General features: G+C 41.3%; 1 protein-coding gene across 8 annotated transcripts in view; it reads left to right on the top strand.

The window, feature by feature from the left end:
- Window positions 1-20,134, top strand: part of ADRA1A (adrenoceptor alpha 1A) — a 124,018-nt gene that overhangs the window by 89,187 nt on the left and 14,697 nt on the right. The window lies entirely within an intron of this gene.

The following is a 20,134-nucleotide window of genomic DNA, read 5'->3' as shown; positions in this document are numbered from 1 at the left end:
TAAGGTTTCTTAGTCTCGGTTTCCTTAACTATAAAATGTAAGATTTGTATAAGAGTATCTTTAATATCTCTTCCAGCTCTAAATCCAATGACAGGAGAACCTCAGGACACCCATAGGTCTACTCTGTCTCTGTGGTGCTCAAAATCATTTAAATCCACATTCAGTCATTTTGTAAAGATGCAGCCTACATGGTCAGGTCCCTACTGCATATTTGGCGGCAACACCTTAGTAAACCATCTCAACAGATGGCCTAAACGAGGCTGAGGGTAAACAGTAGACTTTGGACCCATTGGTGCATTAGGGGGCTAACTACCCAAAGCATGTGAAGACTTTGCCACTTGCCAAAGCAAGTGGAGTTCTTAGAACTTGGTGAGACATCAAAGATGCCAAGGTCATCCACTACATCCTGGGCCATCACCAGTCATCTTGACTTTTGTGTTGTCACTGAATTTTGATGACTGTAGAAGAGAGAGTACAGCTTCATGAGTAAAGACATCGCTCATTCATGACGTCATTGGTCTTCTTCAAAAACAAACCATAAACAACAATATAATTTGTAAGAGATCTCCTCAAAAAAAACCATTTGACTTTGTCAACAGATATATCTGCAACTATCAGACTCAAAGCCTCCTTTCCCCTAAATCTACACAGACCCACCCCCCCCCCCCATACACTCTCTAGCTATGGTACTTCTGATACTGCAAGCGAACAGACAGTCTTCTATACTAGAACTATATTATCAAGCCAAGAGAGCAGATGGGCAATCTCTCCTCTCTGTTGATTAGAATGACCTACATTAATATGTGTACCACCATCAGGCATTCGTGCCTTCTTTACCTAGGAAGCACAGTTCTGTGACCTAGTCAAAGTCATGGCCAACCTTTAGGGCACTGCACATGCTCTAGTGAACTAGGGGTGCTTATCCACTCAGTTTATCCACCCAGTTCTCCTGCTCAGTTCTCCTTGGACTGCTAAATTCATGGCCCCTAGAGAAAAGCTATCATTACTGATATTGACCTACAGGAGCTGGTTAGAGATTTTAGCCTCAGAAAGAGAAGGCTAATGGGGGATATGATAGCTGTCTTAAACTCTTTGACAGAATCACAGAATTTTGAGAATTGAAAGGGTCAGTTGGCCAGTTAATTCAGCAAAGACATGAAAGGAATATAACAGCACACCCAACCTGTGGTCATCCAGTCTTTGATGACCTCCAACAAAGGAAAATCTACCACCGTTCAAGGCAGTGCTGTTGTGGAAGAAAGCTGAGGCTTTGCTCTACTTGATTCTAGAGGACAGAACAGGAGCACTGAGGCAGGTGGTGGAAGGGAGAGTATCAAGGAAACAAATACAAGTGTGACAAAAGGAAGAATTTCCTATTGATTGTTACTGTTGTTTCAATCATTTCAGTTGTGTCCAACTCTTTGTGGTGCCATGTTGGGTTTTTTTAATAAAGATATTGGAGTGGTTTGTCATTTCCTTCTCCGGCTCTTTTTACAAATGAGAAAACTGAGGCAAACAGGGTTAAGTGACTTGCCCAGGGTCACAGCTAGTGTCTGAGGTCAGATCCGAACTCAGATCTTCCTGACTCCAGGCCTAGTATACGATCCACTGTGTCACCTAATTGCTTAATAATTAAAACTGTCCTAAAGTGTAATGGGCTGCCTTGGAAGGAGGTAAATTCTCCATTACAGGAGGGCTTGAAGACAAGTCTGGAAGACCACTTGTCAAGTAGAGGTGTGTATGGATTGAAATAGATGGCCTCTTGTTCAAGTGTAGGTAGAAATGGATGACCTCTGGCATTGTGTGATTAGAAAGCAATTAAAAGAGGAACAACAGGAAGATCTCTCCTGGGGAAAAACATCATGGTCCAAGCTGTGATCAGACTGAGCCATAAGGTCATTGTGTAGGACCAAGTCAAAGTTCATGTGGATGACACAATTGAGGGGGCTGTGATGGAGGCAGGAGAAGGAATGTGTGGCCATGATCCATAGCTAGGAAAGTCAGCAGAGTAGGTCAGGGAAAACCTACCTCTTGGGGGATCTGGGGACATTGGCAAAGTGGCAGGCCCCTTCCTGCAAACCCTCTGCCCAAGGCGGCATTCTTTCACTACAGTCACTCGCAGAATGCTGCTCCTACCCCCATTGCTCATGCATCACCATGCATCCAGAGCGATCAAATAATTAGGGTGGAAGCCACATTGGAGGATTTTGGTAGGCTAGAAGTTGGAGTTGGGGAGGCAGAGGCAGAGGGTGGCAACCAAGGATCTTGTTTGACCATGAAAGGAATGAGAAACCCTGGAAAGTAGCTGGATTTCATAGCACAGGTACAAAACAAGCAGAGGTTCTTCTTCATTGAGGACAGACCTATCCAAATTTGGAGGCAGAGGGAAATGACTCTGGAAAGGAAAGAAGAGATGTTAACAAAGGATGATCATCATGACAGCAGTGCCCATAAGGAGGAAGGAAAGGCTAGAATCCACACTACAAGAATCCCAATGGGTCTCCCAGAATCAAGCCTCTCCTGTCTAATCCATCCTCCAAATGCAGACTTATAAAGCACATCTGCCCCTATCACTCCCCTACTCATGAAACTCCAGTGGATCCCTTCCTATTGACTCAAAGATAAAATACAAAGTCCTTTGTTTTGTATTTCAAGCCCTGTCACTCTTCTGCAGCCCAGAATTCCAGGCTGGTTACACATGATGCTCTTTCACACATTCTCTGTTGTAGTCGAATTGGCCCATTTGCTGTTCTTCTATATGGCCTTCCATCTATCACCATCATGCCTTTTTACAGACTGTACCCATGCCTGGAATGCTCTCCTTCTTCACTTTTACCCTTGAAATCTCTGGCTGCCTTCGAACCTTCACTCAAGTGCCAAAGCCTCAGAAGCTTCCTTTCTTTTTCTGTTTTGTTTTTTCTTTGTTTGCCTTTTTAGTTTCCAACATTCACTTTTAGAAGATTTTGAGTTCCAAAGTTTTTTCTTCCTCCCCTCGTTCCTCTTCTTCTCCCCCCACCCAAGGTAGCAAGCAATCTGGTATGGGATATATATGTACAATCATATTAAACACATTTCCATATTAGTCATATTGGGAAAGAAAACTCAGAACAAAAGGGAAAAGCCACATGAAAGGAAAAAACAACAGAAGTGAAAGTAGCGTGCTTCAATCTGCATTCAGACTCAGTTTTTTCTCTGTATGTGGATAACATTTTCCATCATGAGTCTTTTGGAATTGTATTGCTTCAAAGAACCAAGTATATCAAAGCTGACCATCACACAATGGTGCTGTTACTATGTATAATATTCTCCTGGTTCTGCACACTTCACTCAGTGCAAGTTCATGCAAGTCTTTCTAGATTTTTCTGAAATCCACCTACTAATCATCTCATAGCACAACAGTATTCCACTACATTCATATACTGCAACTTGTTCAGCCATTCCCTTTTTATTGTATTAGCACAGACTCTCTTGTGTCTGAGCTAATGGGTGCTGTATTTTATCAAAAGTTTTTCTGCATCTATTAAGATAATCATTATTTCTTATTGTCAATTATGCTTATAATTTTCCTAATATTGAACCAGCCCTACAGTCCTGGTATAAATCCCAACCAGTCATAGTGTATTATTCTGGTGATAAATTGCTGTAATCTCTTTGCTAATATTTTATTTAAAATTTCTGCATCAATATCCATTATGAAAATTGTTCTATAATTTTCTTTCTCTGTTTTGGCTCTTTCTGGTTCAGGTATCAGCACCATATTTGTGTTATAAAAAGAATTTGGTAGAATTCCTTCTTTGCCTATTTTTCCAAATATTTTATATAGCATTAGAATTAATTGTTCTTTAAATGTATTCTAGAATTCACTTGTAAATTCATCTGGCCCTAGAGATTTTTTTCTTAGGGAGTTCATTGATGGCTTGTTCAATTTCTTTTTCTGAAACGGAGTCATTTAAGTATTTTATTTCTTCTTCTGTCAATTTGGGCACTTTATATTTTTGTAAATATTCATCCATTTCACTTAGATTGTCAGATTTATTGGCACAGAGGTGGGCAAAATAGCTCCTAGTTATAATTTTAATTTTCTCTTCATTGTTGATGAATTTACCCTTTTTATTTTTGATGCTAGTAATTTGGTTTTTTATTTCTTTTTTTAACCAAATTAGCCAAAGATTTGTTTTATTTTTTCACAAAACCAACCCCAAGTTTTATATATTAGTTCAATAGTTTTCTTACTTTCAATTCTATTAATCTCTCCTTTGAGTTTCAGAATTCCTAAGTTGGTATTCAATCAAACATTTTTAATTTGTTCCTTTTCTAGCTTGTTTAGTTACATGCCCAATTCGCTGATCTCCTGTTTCTCTATTTTATTAATGTTAGCATTTAGAGATATAAAATTCCCCCTAAGTACTAATTTGGCTGCATCCCATAAGTTTTGACATGTCTCATTATTGTCATTCTCTTGGATGAAATTATTGATTGTTTCTATGATTTGTTGTTTGACCCACTCATTCTTTAGGATTAGACTATTTAGTTTCTAATTGCTTTTTAATCTGTCTGTCCATGGCCCTTTATTATATGTAATTCTTATTATATCATCATCTGAAAAGGATGCATTTAATATGCCTTTCTACATTGAATTGCAAGGTTTTCTATGCCCTACAGCATGGTCAGTTTTTGTGTAGAAGTGATGTACCATTGGGAAGAAGGTATATTCCCCTCTATCCTCATTTTTTCTCCAGAGGTCTACCATATCTACCTTTTCTAAAATTCCATTCACCTACTCAACTTCTTTCTTGTTTATTTTGTGGTCAAATTTATCTACTTCTGAGAGGAGGAGGTTGAGGTCCCCCATTAGTATAGTTTTGCTGTCTCTTTCTGTAATTCACTTCTCCTAAGAATGGATTCTATACCACTTGGTGCATACATGTTCAGTATTGATATTGTTCCATTGTTTGTAGTTTGTTTTCTTTTTTTTTTTTTTTTTAGCAAGACGTGGTTTCCTTCCTTATCTTGTTTAATTAGATCTATTTTTGCTTTTGCTTTATCTGAGATCAGGATTGCTACCCGTGCTTTTTTTTTTTTTACTTCAGTTGAAGCATGATATATTCTGCTCTGCCTTTTACCTTTACTCTGTGTATATCTCTTTGCTTCAAATGTGTTTCTTGTAAACAACAGATGGTAGGCTTGTGGTTCTTAATCTACTCTGCTATCTGCTTCCATTTTATGGGAGAGTTCATCCCTTTAACATTCACAGTTATGCAATTACTAACAGTATAATTCCCTTCATCCTATTTTCCCCCTATTTATACTTTTCTCTCTCCTTTCACCGTCTCCTTACCAGTGTTTTGCTTTGGACCACTGCCTCCCCCAATTTGCCCTCCTTTCTATCCCTTTTCTTTCCCCTTTCTTGTACTACTTCTCTATAGGGTAAGATAAATTTCTATATCCAACTAAGCATGTATATTATTCCCTGTGAGTCAAATCTGATGAGAGCAAAGTTCAAACAATGATTACCCCTTTCCCTTCTTTCCTTCTACTGTAATAGATCTTTGTAAAAGAGGGAGGGGAGCTCCAGCAGGAAGTGAGCAAGCATTTCAAATTGGGACCGTTTTTCACAATGTCAAGATGGAGGAATAGGGATTATATTGACAGAATAAAAACCAAGTGGCTGTAATGCTACCGAGTATACCTCAGGCTTCGTTCTTATTGGTCAACCGGTAAATAAGCCATGATCAAGTAAAGACCATGTGTCTGGCACTATGCTAAATGCTAGGGTTATGAAAAAAGGGAAAATCCCTCCTCCCCTCATAAAATTTACAGTCTAATGATTGCCACTATGACCCTTACCCTAGTGGAAAGAACACAAGGCCTGTCTGACTGGTGCTGGCCTTCTTTTGACAGAGAATTCATGCACTTGGTGAAATGCTGCTTTTCCCCACCACCCTCCCCACCACCCCTTCCTCTCCAAAGAATAGATATTTGACTCCAGAATTTCTGTTCTTTAGAGTTATTTATACACTGGTTAGATTAGTATCAAAGCAGGCCCATACAACATCGAGTAGCCATCCTAATTGTTCCTGGTTGTGTCATTCATTATTCATTAAAAAGGCAAAAAGAAAGGAGGCAGTGAATGACCTGTGGTACCTAGGAAAAAAGAAAGAGAGGTCAAATCCATTTGGTCTGAATGGAAAGAGGTATTTTCTTCACCTTCACTGCCCCCTACCTGAGCACTTGATTCATATGAGAAAATTCTATTATCCGTCCCCCCAGCAGCTCCTGAAGACATGCTCTTGTCTTCAATCATACAGCCAACAGCCTCATTTGGGACCTGATAACTGCTCATCGAGGCTACTCTCATGGCCTCTTTGTTAACTTCCTTCTTCAGGACCCTCCGCAGAGCTCTCTCTAAAGCTCAAATCCAACAATATTATTCCCCAATTCAACAATTCCCTACTGTATCTGACATAAAATATAAATTTCTAAGCTTGGCATTTAAAGTCTGTCAAAGTCTGCTTTCAGCCCAGATTTCCAGGCATATCACACGTTGTACTAATTCTAGCCAAATCTTCTTGACGTTCTCCCTACTCAGTAGCCCATCTCTCCCCTCCATCCCTTTGCACAGGAATGAAACACTCAGCCTCTTGGTCGTCTTAGCTTCCTTCAAGGTTAAGGTCAGGTCAATCAACAAAGCCTAATCTGACTCCACCTTCTCCAGGAGGCTTGCACCCAACTCATCTGCAGTTGCCTGTGCCTTCCCTTTTGAGATTGCCTTCCATTTATTCTATATATAGCTTACATGTGTATAGTTATTTGTCTCCCAATTATCATGTAGGTTTCTTGAAGTCATGGATTATTTTTGTCTTTCTTTGTACCCCCGGCACTTAACACAGTGCCTGACACATGGCATACAAGTTTGGTCATTTCAATCTGTGTGTGACTCTTCATGACCCCACTTGGTGTTTTCTTGGCAAAAATACTGGAGCAGTTTGCCATTTCCTTCTCCACCTCATTTTACAAGTGAGGAAACTTAGGCAAATGGAGTAAAGTGACTTGCCCAGGGTCATGCAGCTAGTAAGTGTCTGAGAACAGATTTGAACTCACAAAAATGAGTCTTTCTGTCTAAGTGTTCTATCCACTGGGCCACCTAACTGACCAGCCTAATATATAATAGATGCTAAACAAATGCTTGTGGATTGAATGACTGACTAGATGTTAGTGCTCTCTCTGACCTCAAATTCTTTTGGATTTACCTATATCTATAAATGTTATCATTCTCAGCCCATTCTTACCCCCACTTAAAGCCCCTGTAGTAAGAAGCACACTGAACTTGGACTCAGAACAGATTGGGTTTAAATCACATCTCTTACACTCACTATCTCCATGATGGTGGGCAAATTGCTTAACCTTTCTGAACCTCAATTTCCTCGTTTGTAAAATAAGAAGAATCAGAAGGCCTCCATATCGGAAGGCCATCTAACACAGTCTGCACCTGACAGAGATTTGCTTTCCAGCATACTAAACAAGTGGTGATCCATCCTCTAGCCTTGGCTTGAAGACCTCCAGTGATGGGGGAAGGGTTCCACCACCTTTGGAGGGAGCCCATTCTGCCTTTAGATGGGTAGACTTGTTGGGATTGGTTTTCTTTGTATCAAACCTAAATCTGTCTCTTGGAAACTTCTCCCCTTTTCTCTTGTCTCTGCCTTCTGGGGCCAAACAGAAATAGTCTTATCCCTCTTCCAATAACAAAACCATGAACAACAATGATGATATTGTACGTACTTTATATATATGATATAGCACTTTGAAGTTTGCAAAATGCTCTACAAGTATAATCTCATTTTATCTTCTCAACAATCCTTCATAGTAGATGCCATCATTATTCCCATTTACAGATGAGGAAACTGAGACCAAAAGAAGTAAAGTGACTTGCTCAGGGTCACATAACTGCTAAGTGTCAGGAGGCAGGATCTGCACACAGGTCACCTGGACTCCAAGGATAATGCTCAATCCACATGATAACCCTTCAAATACTTGAAGGCAATTATCACCTCCCCTGAATCTTCTCTTCTCCCTGCCCCAAGTCTTTCCCATTTCAGTAAACCCTCCACTCAGCTGACAAATTGATCTTCACAAAATATAGATCTGACTGTGCCACACCCATACCCCCTCCTTTAAAATAACTCCAGTGTCTCCCTGTTACCTCCAGAATCAAATATAAAATTCTGTTTGACTTTTAAAACCCTCCATAACCTGGTCCACTCCTGTCTTTGCAGTCATCTCACACCTCACTTCCCTCCCAATACTCTGTGATCCAGTGACATTGTCCTCCTTACTATGTCTTACACAAGACACTCCATCTCCTGATTCCAGGTAATTTCTAGGGTTGTCTCCTATGCCTGCCATTCTTTCCCTCCTCTTTGCTTTCCCTCCTCTTGGCTTCCCTGGCTTTTTTTAAGTCCTGGCTAATATCTCACCTCCTGAAACTGTCCTTTGCAGTTTCTCCTTAATGCTAATGTCTTCCCTCTGAGGCTACCCTCAATTTACCCTGCATCTGTCTTGTTTGTACTTGGTATATTGTCTCCTCCATTAGATCATGAGCTCCTTAAGAGAAAGGAATGTCTCCCCGCCACCCCCTGCTTCTTTTGTTGTCCTTGCCTTTAACACTGTGCCCAGCACACAACAGGCATTTAATAAATGTCTGACTCCTTGTTTTCTCCAGGCCAATTATCCCCAGTTCCTTCAGTCAGTTACCATGGTTCATGATTCAGGCCTTTTTTTTACCAATTAATCAACAAACATTTATTAAATATCTCTTAGGAGTTACCCTCTGGTAGTATCAATGCAGTATTCACAGAGCCGATGACAGACATGAATATCCCAGCATAACTCTGAATCAAAATACAACAGACTCTCCACATGGAAGACAGAATCAAAATATTTATTCAGACACCAGGAAGCCAAATGCATCATAGTAACAAAAATCTATACACCATCCCCAAGCCTTTTCCCTGCTCAGCTTCCCACAAACCAGCTCCATTAAACAAAATCACAAACAAGCTTTTTCGTCCATGCTAGCCAGCAGCCTGCATCCTTCCTAGTTCTGTCTGCTCTCATGACTAACTTCCAAATCTGCTCTAGCTCTACTTCTTCCTGTTCTACCCTTCCTAGTCCACCATTCAGCAAGCTCCTCCCACCACAGGTTTCATGTGACTCAGATTTCCATGTGACCCAGGGAGGTCACATGGGCCTATTAATGAATGGAAAAGAGCTTCCCATTTAAATTACCTTTACATCTCCTTGGAAGCTCTCCAGGTTACACTGACCTGTCTAAATTGCAGTGTGCAGAACTGAACCCAAGACTCCAGATATGATCTGATGTAAGAATACCTGTGTTTCTTACCTTCCAGGGTCAGAGAAGAATATATGTAAAGTATTTTGTAAGCTTCATTCCAACTGAATGCCAATTGCTATTATGATTTAATAGGCATGCTTCATGTGAAAAATGGAGGCATGTAGACAGGAAGTGTAATATGGCTTTGCCTTATGTGATAAATACTCATGTGTAGCAATGACAAGAGGGAAGGGATGGAAGATGCCAGGAATGAAGTGTGGCAAGGCCTCTTCTCTCCCCTTTCATCCCTACAACACAGATTCATAAAAACCAACTTAGCATGGCGTTCTGAATAACTAATCCTCAAATTCTTCTTGTCTTGAGATAGAACCCAGCCAGAATGATCCAGAACAAGAAAGAGACTCAGGAGGGTCAGGAGCTAACAACCCTTTGCTAATTTCCCCCTCCCAAGACTGTAACCCATCAGAACCCACCCCTCAATACATTTCCTCGTTGACCTGAAGCAGTTGGTGGGTAAACAGACCAGGACCTTGGGATCCCTGGACCACTTGCTTGAAACCAAGTGCTGGTACACTTTCTGAAATACTCTCTCTGTGGGAGATCCCTCGGAGATGTTTTGGTTGATCTTGCCTTAGGCCTCTGGTATTTGGCTTTGCTCTTCCATCCCACAATTTTTGATCCTCTGATGAAAGAATGCTGATGGTTATCACTTTTTAATTACATACTTTGCCCTTGCACCAGGACACTATAAAATATCTTTATAAGCACTAGAAGTAATAATTTTATGAAGTGTCTGTAACAGTGATACAGAGGACTCTTTGAAGAAGTATCTTTGTTTTCATATGGAGTCTAAAAAAATAGTGCAGGGAAAAGTTGGAAACAGGACAGGAAGGGGAAAGGTCCAATTCCTGGATTGAAGAGAACAGCTCACACTGGAGAAGAAACAGAATTCACATCTCCTTTAATCAGTCAATCAAGAAATATTCACATTGAGGGTTTCCTTGATGCTGAATAGTAAGAAGGATACAAAAGAAACCTGAGAAATAGCAAATCCAGGTCCTGTCCTTGTGGACCATAGACAAGGTAACACGACACAGGTTTAGAAAACAGGACCATGTAAGGTAAAGTGTCACACAGCAGGTCCATGAAGGCTAGAGGCAACAAGAAAGCCTTCCTAGATAAGAGGGTCCTTCAGCTGGATCCAAGTGATGAACAGAAATTTGACACAGAAGAAAACAAAGACAGAAATAAGAACTCACATTTCTAAAAAGAAAAAAAACACTTTAGAGTTTATAAATCATCAGTCATGCTCAGCCCTGGGAGGAGGATAGGTCAAACAGAGCCATCACATAAGCATGTAGAAGAAGACATATTTTCATTTAGGGCAAAAGGAAGACCTTGCCCCATGGAGAAAAGACAAAGACCCCAGGATACTGCTGGGAGATCACTTGGATCACAGATCTTAGCTGGAAAGGCCTCAGAAGCCATGTGATCCAAGCCAAATCCCTCCATTTAAAGAAGAAAAAAACTATGGTTCTAGAAGAATGACAATTATTATTTCTATTGCTGCTGTTCGGTTAGTTCTTTATTCATTATTAGCATATGTTTGTCGTATGCAATTTGAAAAGCCCTTTATCTCGTCTGATCCTTCCGCACCATGCTAGCTTTCATATAATCCCTTAAGGTTTTGTTGTGAACTTGTTCTTATTATTCACATTTCATAGACACAGAAACTGAGGTCCAGAGAGGGTAAATGATATGCTCAGGTTCCTACTGCCAGTTTCAGAGGCAAGATTTCAGCCCGGTCTGAAGTGACATCAGGTTCAGTGCTCTCTGCTACCTTACTAGGTCTCTCTCCTTTGAGAGTGCTCTGGATCATGCTCCAGTGAAGACTGGAGAAGGCAAACTTAAGAGGTTAGCTTCTGAGCAAAACAGAAGTGCCCCAGGGTTGTTGGCATAGGATGCCCATAGCATATGCCCCCCACATATCCTTGTCAGCGAGGCTACTGAATGAGGGCATTTCTGATCATGCTCTTGGCATCCTCGAGGAGAGAAATCCTTTGAAGGGAATTGCCAGTTTATAAGACATGTATTTAAAGAGCTTTGTCTCTGAGTAATTCGGGCATATCCAAATGTCAAAATCGAATCCCTCTGCATAAAGCTGAGACAGAAGATGAGAAAGCGAACCTCTAAAAGGACATCATTGAGCTCCCATTTGTAAAAAGAATCTCAGCACCTAGGTTCTTAACCTGCCTCTGCCACTTACCACCTGTAGGAAAATGGTTGTCACTACATTGGGCCTCAGTTTCCCCCTCTGAAAAATTGGATCATTAAATGAGATGATCTTTAATCTTCCTTTACATTCCTAAGCTGATATTCTATTGGCCTCACCTCCACCACCCCAGTGCAGACCACTCTCAAGTTCTCTTTTCACTCCCTCCTCCTCTAGAAAAGCATGATTTTAGGAAAAGATAAGAGATAGTAGTCACTCAGGAGGCATGTACTAAGCACCTATCTGTGCTAGTTACTGTACTAAGTTCTGAGTATACTACAAAGAGCCAAATATAGTTCATGCTCTCAAGATGCACCAAGGACCATTAGATGGCACAATGTAGAGCGCCAGGGCTGGAGTCAGGAAGACTCATCTTCCTGAATTCAAATGTGGCCTCAGACATTTAATAGTTGCATGACCCTAGGCAAGTCACTTAACTTTGTTTACCTCAGTTTCCTCTTTGGTAAAATGAGTTAGAGGAAAAAAAATTAGCAAAACACTCCAGTATCTCTGCCAAGATAACCCCAAATGGGATCATGAAGAGTCAGACCCAGTCAAAGCAATTGAACAAAAACAAAAAACTCAAGAATTTCACAATTTAATAGGGGAGACAAGTAGATCAATATGTACAAATAAGCTACACAGGAGATAGAGTTAATATTAAGTGATGGAAGGAACTAGTGTTAAGAGTGGTGGGGGGTCAGCTTCCTGTAGAAAATGGGGTTTGGGTTGGGACTTAAAGCCAGGGAAGGCAGAGATGAAGAGAGAGAACTTTTCAGGCAGGGCTGGGAGAAGGGGAGGGAGGTGAGAGAGGATAGCCAGGAAAAGTTCCCAGAGCCAAGAGAGGGAGTATGTTGTTCAAAGAACAGCAAGGAGACCAGTGTCACTGGATCAAAGTGAAAACAGAGGTAATTAAGGTGAAAGAACACTAGGAAGGTAGTAGGGGCTAGGTTATAACAGGCTTGAACACCAAACAGAAGATTTGGGGTTTGATTCTGGAGGCAATAGGGAGTTACTGGAGTATATGAGGGAGAGGACTGACATGGTGGTGTGACACAGTGGACACTACGCAGTAACAAGCATGCTGGCTTTGTAATGACATGGCTCAGATCCTAGCTTTGTATGACTTTACAAGTTTACTTCATGCTTTGGGTCCTCTGTGTCCTTTTCTGTAAAATGAGACAGGATATTTAGTGTCGCTTCCAGCTATAATGTTTATGAATCCTCTGGGCACCACAGCTTGAGGAAGGATGTAGACAAGCTGGGGGACATCCAGAGGAGGGCAGCCATGATGGGGAAGGATCAGCAATGGGGGAAGTGAGCAGCTGAAAGAACAGGGCTTGTTTAGCTTGGAGAAAAGAGGACTAGGAGGAGGGGTGATAACTGTCTTCAAGTCTTTAAAGAATTGTCTTGTGGGGGAGGATTCGGACTAGTTCTATTTGACCCCAGAGGGCAGAACCAGGTGCAAGAGGACAATCCAGTCCGGATGCTCAGAAAACTGTCCCAGCAATGAGGGTTGTCCCAGAGTGGAGCAGGTGCCCTCTGGAGGCGACAGGTTCCCCTCACTGGAGGCCTTCCAGCAGAAGCTGGATGCCTATGGACTCAGATTCTCATGCAAGTATGGATTGGGCTCCCTGGCCACAGAGACCCCTGCCAACTCTGAGAATCTGTGATTCTGTGAATCTGATTATGCTCATTTCCTCCCTGAGCTAACAGAAAAGTACAGCTTAGCCCTACTTACCAGCATTTTTTACAGCAGATAAAGCCTATTGGACTTAATCAAAAGAATGAGACTCTGTTAGTAGGATTCCAGGCACCATCCAGCTGCACAGGGAAGAACCATTTTTGGAGATAATGAGGGCTTCTTGGAACCCAGGAAGTAACATCACTTGGGCACTGATGGAGTTCGTCCATCTGGTCCTTCTCTACGGGTAATGCTTTAGCCAAGAGATATTAGGTAAACAAAAGGAACTGAACCAAGACTTAAAAGTTCTGTTCAGATGGCTGTGAACCCGGAGCTACTCTAGAGGGCAGATAGGCACTTTGACATTGACATTCCACATTCTTCAGGCTTAAACTAATTAGCTGGGGGCACCTTTGAGCTGGGGGTTCTGAAGGGTGTGGATTAGACAGGGGTGAGGAACCTGCAACCTCGAGGCCACAGGTTCCCCACTCCTGGACTAGCTGGTCTCTACCAGCTCCAGCTCCCAAGCTTTGGCTGATTTTCCCTTGTGCCTGGAATGCACTCCCTCTTTCTCTCCCCCAAGTTGTTTTCAAATCTCACTTGAAGGACTTGTCTTTACTAAAGCTTGTCCTCACCCCTGAGCTGATATTTTACATTTATTTCGTATACATTTTGTCAATTTCTCTGCATTTATATTGGCTCTCCCAATAGAACACAAGCTCTTTGAGAGCATTCCCCCCAAAATTAAATTGTACTGCTTTTGTATGCACTCTGTCTTTCTCTCCCTATAGTGGAATATAAGCTGTTTGAGGGTAGACACTATTTCACCTTTGGATTGTGTGCCAACCCAATGCCTGGCAAGTAGCAGATGCCAAAGTCAATTCAAGGAGCGTTTGCTGAGGTCCTGCTATGTTCCAGGTGCTTGAGATAAAATGTCAAAAGCTATGCAGTCCACGCTTTCGAGAACATTTGTGTCCTACTGAGTGGAAGCAACACTTATGCTAATGAAGAAATACTACAGTCAGATAAAAACACAAAGTCATTTGGGGATGTGACAGGACAGTAACTAGCTGGGGAATAAAGAACACCTCTGGCAGGAGGTAGCCATTGAAATGGCCTTTAAGAAATTCCAAGACAGAAGAGAGGAAATAGAATGATCCAGAAATGAAAGACAGGCAGCCTGTGCAAATGAGCAGAGAAGGGAGATTCCATTACTGAGTGCTCATTAAATTACCAACTGGATAGAGTATAGGACCTAAATATGGCTATATAAAGAAATCCCAGGGGAGCAAACTCCTTCTACCAATGGCAGGGCAGCACCTTCTCTGTGACTTATGTATCCAACTCTTTGCGGACCCATTTGGAGTTTTCTTGGCAAAGATACTGGAATGGTTTGCCATTTCTTTCTCCAGCTCATTTTACAGGTGAGGAAACTGAGGCAAATAGGGTTAAGTGACTTGCTCAAGGTCATATAGGTACTAAGTGTCTGAAGCTAGATTTGAACTCAAGAAGCTGAGACTCCTGACTTCAGACCCAGCACTCTGTGCACTGCAGTGCCACCTAGCTGCCCCATATGTAAAATGTAGCTCCTAATCAGTTTTAATGGGTTAATACACTGATTTTTTTTTACAAGAACTATATAAAGATATGTGGTTTTCTAAGTCAATATGTTACCCACAGGAATCCTTATGTACGGTTTAGTTGTCCCCTTTTCTATTTGAGTTTGACCCCATGACTGTAGAGGGAATTCTTGTTCATGTTCAGATAGGACCAGCTGGTCTGAGACCAGCTTCCACCCCTGATATTCTGGGAAGCAAGGTTCCAAAGGACTCCCTTCCCCCCATTATCCATAAAGCTATGACTTCCTCCTTTAGATGGTTAAGTGTAATCACTAAGTTTAGATTTCAACTCCTGCCTCAGGAACTTAAGAACTATATGACCCTGGACAAGTCATCTAACCACTGCTTGCCTCAGTTTCCCTATCTATAAAAATGGGGATAATAATAGCATCTGCCTCTTGGCTGCTATGTCCCACTGTTGAAGCCAAGATTTGAACACGGATTATCTGACACACGAGCCTGAGCTCTTTTCACTATGACATAATTCCTCTTACCATGACTTCCTATATTCTGACCACATGCCAATCGGGCTCTTTTTGACTCCTCCTGTCTTTGTTATTATTCTTATAAGAACAATTATAGGATCATAGATGGAACCAGAAGGGACTGTAAAGGTTGGATTCAACTCCATTTTACAGGAGAGATGACTGAGGCACAGAGAGTCTAAGTGACTTATCTAAAGTCCCATAACTAGTAAACATAGGAGGTGAGATTTGACCCAGCTATTCCTGACTCCAAGTCCAATGCTCCTACATAAACTTAAATGTCCACAAATTCCAGAATCAGTTTTGTTTGGTGTTTTGATTTCATTCTGGAGTTACCAACATTTTCATTAAAAAGCTAGGACATATGAAGAAAAAATGTTATCTGCAGCGAGAGAAAGAACTGACATATAGAGCAGGTATAGAATAAATTTACATATATGTCTGTATGTATGTGTAATAGTAACCATATCTAGCATGGGAGAGGGAAGAAAAAAATTTATACGATAACTTTATTATATATTTGAAAGGAATAGAAAGTCGTATGTAATGGACTTGCCATTTCATGCATAAACATTTTTTGCTATATTATGTTATGTTATGGAAATGCTTGTCTTATTCCATAAATTAAAAACAGTACAAAATAAAGCTGGCTAGGGAGCCAAGAAACAAGGTTTATGTTTGCTGTTCTGCCATGAACTCTGACTGTTGTAATAGGACAAATCAATTTCCTTTTCTGGACCTCCACCAAGATCTAAAAAGAGAAATTGATTTGCTCTGGTCAGACTTCACCCAGAATACGCCAGTAGTGGCAACAACAATGATAATTAATATAATAATAATCCCATCCAGGTTTTGCCATCTAGATCAGTATTATGCCTAGTTCTAGGCATCACCTCTTTAAAAAGATATTTCCTCTTTTTGTATCTTAGCACAGTGTCTAGCACACAGTAGGTGTTTAATAAATGTTTATTGATGGATATACTCACAGGGTTGTTGTGTTCATCCTTCGTTGTCGTAGAAGACCATGCCATCAGAGAAATGATGACATGACTTGCACTTGACTTTGTTTTGAGTGAGGGAGGACAGTGCAGGTCACCAGCCTCACTTCTCCTCCAAAGCCATCTGAATCCAGTGACCTATAGAGTGTACAGAGAAGAGCACCCTAGTTATTGGAGGGTCTCTAACTACTTCAATCCATATGAGAACTAACTGAAGGGATTCAAGATGGATAGCCTGGAGGAGAGTGGTAGTAACTGTCCTTAAATATTTGAAGGGCTGATCTTCAAAAGATGGACCATCCTACTGGTCATCCACAGAGGGAAGACCTAGAAGTCATGGAAAGAAGGGGATAAGAAGCCAATTTAGGTTTGATATCCAGAAAAACGTCCTAACAATTAGAGCTGTCTAAAAGCGGAAGGAGCTGCCTGGACAGGTGATAGGTTTGCCCTCCTTGAAGTTCTTTGGGTGAAGGCTGGTGGCCCCCTTATCAAGGACAGCTTTTCCATCTTTATTTTTGTCAGTGTTATTTATATCTCCTCTGTAACCACATATGAGACTGTGGTGTTTGAGCCCAAGTGTGGTGGAGTAAGTGTCCTTAATGGTGACATGGGTTTGTTGCTGCAGTCTTCTGCTTGTTAATATCAGGCAAGGTACAAGTGTCCATTGCACTGTGGGATGACTTTCACTGTTGGATACCAAAATCTTTCTCCACAAATAAGCACCCTTATGCTCTTGATTCTACCCTCTGTGACTAAACAGATCAATATTAATCTCTCTTTCACACTGGCAGTTCTTCAAGCCTGGAAATTCACTGAGTGGTGTACTGTAAGAACCATATTCTCACCCCTGCTCTCCCCATTCCCCCTCCCCACACACGCACACTTCCTTCAGTCCATCTGAAATTCAGACAATCGGATATCTTATTTGGGTTGCTAAGAAGACTGCTCAGAAGATTATGGGTTTTAGTCAGTAACATCTTTGTGTGAATTAGTTTGGAAGAAGTTGTCAGAGAAACTGCCACATTCACATTCTGAGTGGCACTGTTGACTCTTAACTGTAGTATACTACCAGTGCAATCATGGGAAAATCATTTCACTTCTTGGGATCTCAGTTTCCTCATCCTCATAATGTTCCAGATGTCTTCCAAAGCCCCTTCCAGCTCTAAATCTATGATCTATGTCTTTTCTAACACATATCTGAGAAATGATAAAATGAGAATTTTGCAACAATCCAAGGGAGGTTAGAAGGATAGAATTTTGACATCGAGGTTATTGTCGAGTAGAAGGGAAGGGGAGCCAAACGAAAGGCTTTCAGCCAGAAGGTAGCATGAAGTCTTGTGTAGAGAGCGGGACAGGAGGAAGGAAGGGGTCATGTAAAAGGAATGGGAAGAGAAATAATGAGAAAGTAAAGAAAAGGAGATTCTAAAATTTTGTACCTCAAGCATACGATCTGAAATATTTTCATTGCTCTTATCATCCCACTCATTCTTGTTTTCTGACACTTAACCTCAAATGATGGCCAATTCAAGAATGTCACCACTTGATGGGATTATGACAAATTTCAGACAGCTTCACAACCACTCATTAGCATGTGGTGTCAGAGCTCAGAAATTTTTTATATTTTTTCTCGACTAAAAATTTCCAAAAAAGGAAAATCTAGCCTCAATCTAATTCCTTCAGAAGAGAGACTGCAGACAGGGTAGTTTTGAAACACCCAGCTCTCCCTAGTAATGATTAGGCACACTCTCTGGCCTTTGCAAAGTACAGGTGATCTTGTTAGTGATGTTAACTGGCTGTGTGGGAGGAGAGAACATTGAGCTATACAGCTATTTCTGTACTTTATTAAAGTTCCCTCTGCAGCTAGCTAGGCATGGTGGCCTTTGGCCCTTCCTTCCCTTCTGTTTGATTAAAGCCATCATCACAGTGTAGCTCACTGCCCACCCTACCTCATTGCTTCTCCACTCATCCACGTCGTCCTTTGATTGATTCACTGTGGACTGGAATACTGGAGAGATGCTTTCGTGTTCACATGAGAGCACTACTGCAGGAAGATCTCAAAACCACTTAGAGGAAGGAGGGGGGAAGGGAGGCAGCTCAACTTTCATACTGACTTTCCTGGCTTCCTTTAAGTTCCTATTAAAATCTCATCTTCTACAGGAAGCCTTTCCCAACCCCTCTTCATTCTAGTATCTTTGCTTTTTTTAATATTTCCTATATATCCTGTATATAGCTTGTGTTAACATATGTGTTTACTTGCTGTCTTCTCCATTTGATTTCAAATTCCTTGAAGCCAGGGACTGTCTTAGAACAGTGCGGAGCACATGGTAGCTACTAATGGTTAGTTGTCCTTCATTCTCAAAGAGGATCAAAATGACTTCATTTTGCTTAATAAATGTTTTTTGACTGACTGATTCAACCAAGTGACAAGGTCCTATTAAGGAGTAACTCTGTGGCCCTATCCTTATATGCGCATTTAGGTCCACTAGGCAGGGGGATGTGTGAATCAGTATCTGCTCCTTTCATAGGATGTATAGCCAAAAGAGACAATGGTGATCAACCCTTCTTACCTCGTGTTACGCAGAAAGTGAAGCCTGGAGTGGCTAAGTGACTTGCCCAAAGTCACTTAGCCTTTAGAACTAGAAAGGACCATAGGGATTACCTGGTATTTGGCATAAGCCTCTAGAGAATGACTACATAGAGAAATAAAAGATTATGAGGTTTATTAAACTAAATATAATTCATTTTTATAAAGATATCTGTTACTAATCCAACTGAAGCTCAGAGAGGCTCCTTCTGTTGCACAACTAGTAATTTGGAAGGTAAAATTCAAACTCAGGTCTTTCTGGCATCCTGATCTAGTGCTTGATAGCATGTGACCACTGGGGTAATGACCATTAACTACCAAAGGAGCTGTCCATGCTGTAAGGATGAAGAGGAAACAAAAGAGAAAATCATTCCTGGAGATGCTTCCTAGAAGAGGTAGCTTCTGGGCTAGACCTTGAAGGATGGTGATTGATTGATTGATTGATTGATTGATTTGAATAGATGAAGATTTTAAGCACCTGCCTGGTGCCAGGCATGGTGCTAAGACCTAGGGATACGTAGAAAGGCCAAAAACAGTTCATGACCTCAAGGAGCTCACAGTGTGTATGGGGGGGGGGGGGGGGGGGAACACAATCCAACAAATATGTACAAACAAGAAACATATGGGGAAAAAAAGAAAACATTAACAGAGGGTGGAAACTAGAATTAAGGGAGGCTTTCTGTAGAAGATGGGATTTTAGCTAGAACTTGAAGGAATCCAGGCAAGTCAGGAGGCAAGGATGAGGAGTGAGAACATTCCAGGCATGGAAGACAGCCATAGAAAATGCCCAGAGCAGAGAGATGGAGTGTCTTCTTCCTAGAACAGTAAGGAGAACATTGCCCCTGGATTGAAGAGTATAGGATTGTTAGGTATAAACAGACTGCAATAAAGGGGGGAGGGAAGGGCCCAGGCTATGAAGGCCCTTGAACACCAAACAGGGGTTTTATATTTGAACCTGGATGCTATAGGGAGCCACTGCAGTTTGCTGAATATTAAGAGTAAAGCAAAGGCCCAGAGGTAAAAATAAACAGAGTGTGTTCAGGAGACACTAAGGATAGCAGCTTGGCTGGAGCCAAAGTTAAGTTCAAAGGCCTTCGCCTTGATTTGGTTTGATGCGTTCTGCTTTATTCTTTTCTAAAG

Source organism: Notamacropus eugenii, chromosome 1, assembly GCF_028372415.1.
Source record: "Notamacropus eugenii isolate mMacEug1 chromosome 1, mMacEug1.pri_v2, whole genome shotgun sequence".
Classification (NCBI taxonomy): Eukaryota; Metazoa; Chordata; class Mammalia; order Diprotodontia; family Macropodidae; genus Notamacropus; species Notamacropus eugenii.
The sequence above is the reverse complement of the archived record's forward strand: the minus strand, read 5'-3'. Positions and strand labels throughout refer to the sequence as shown.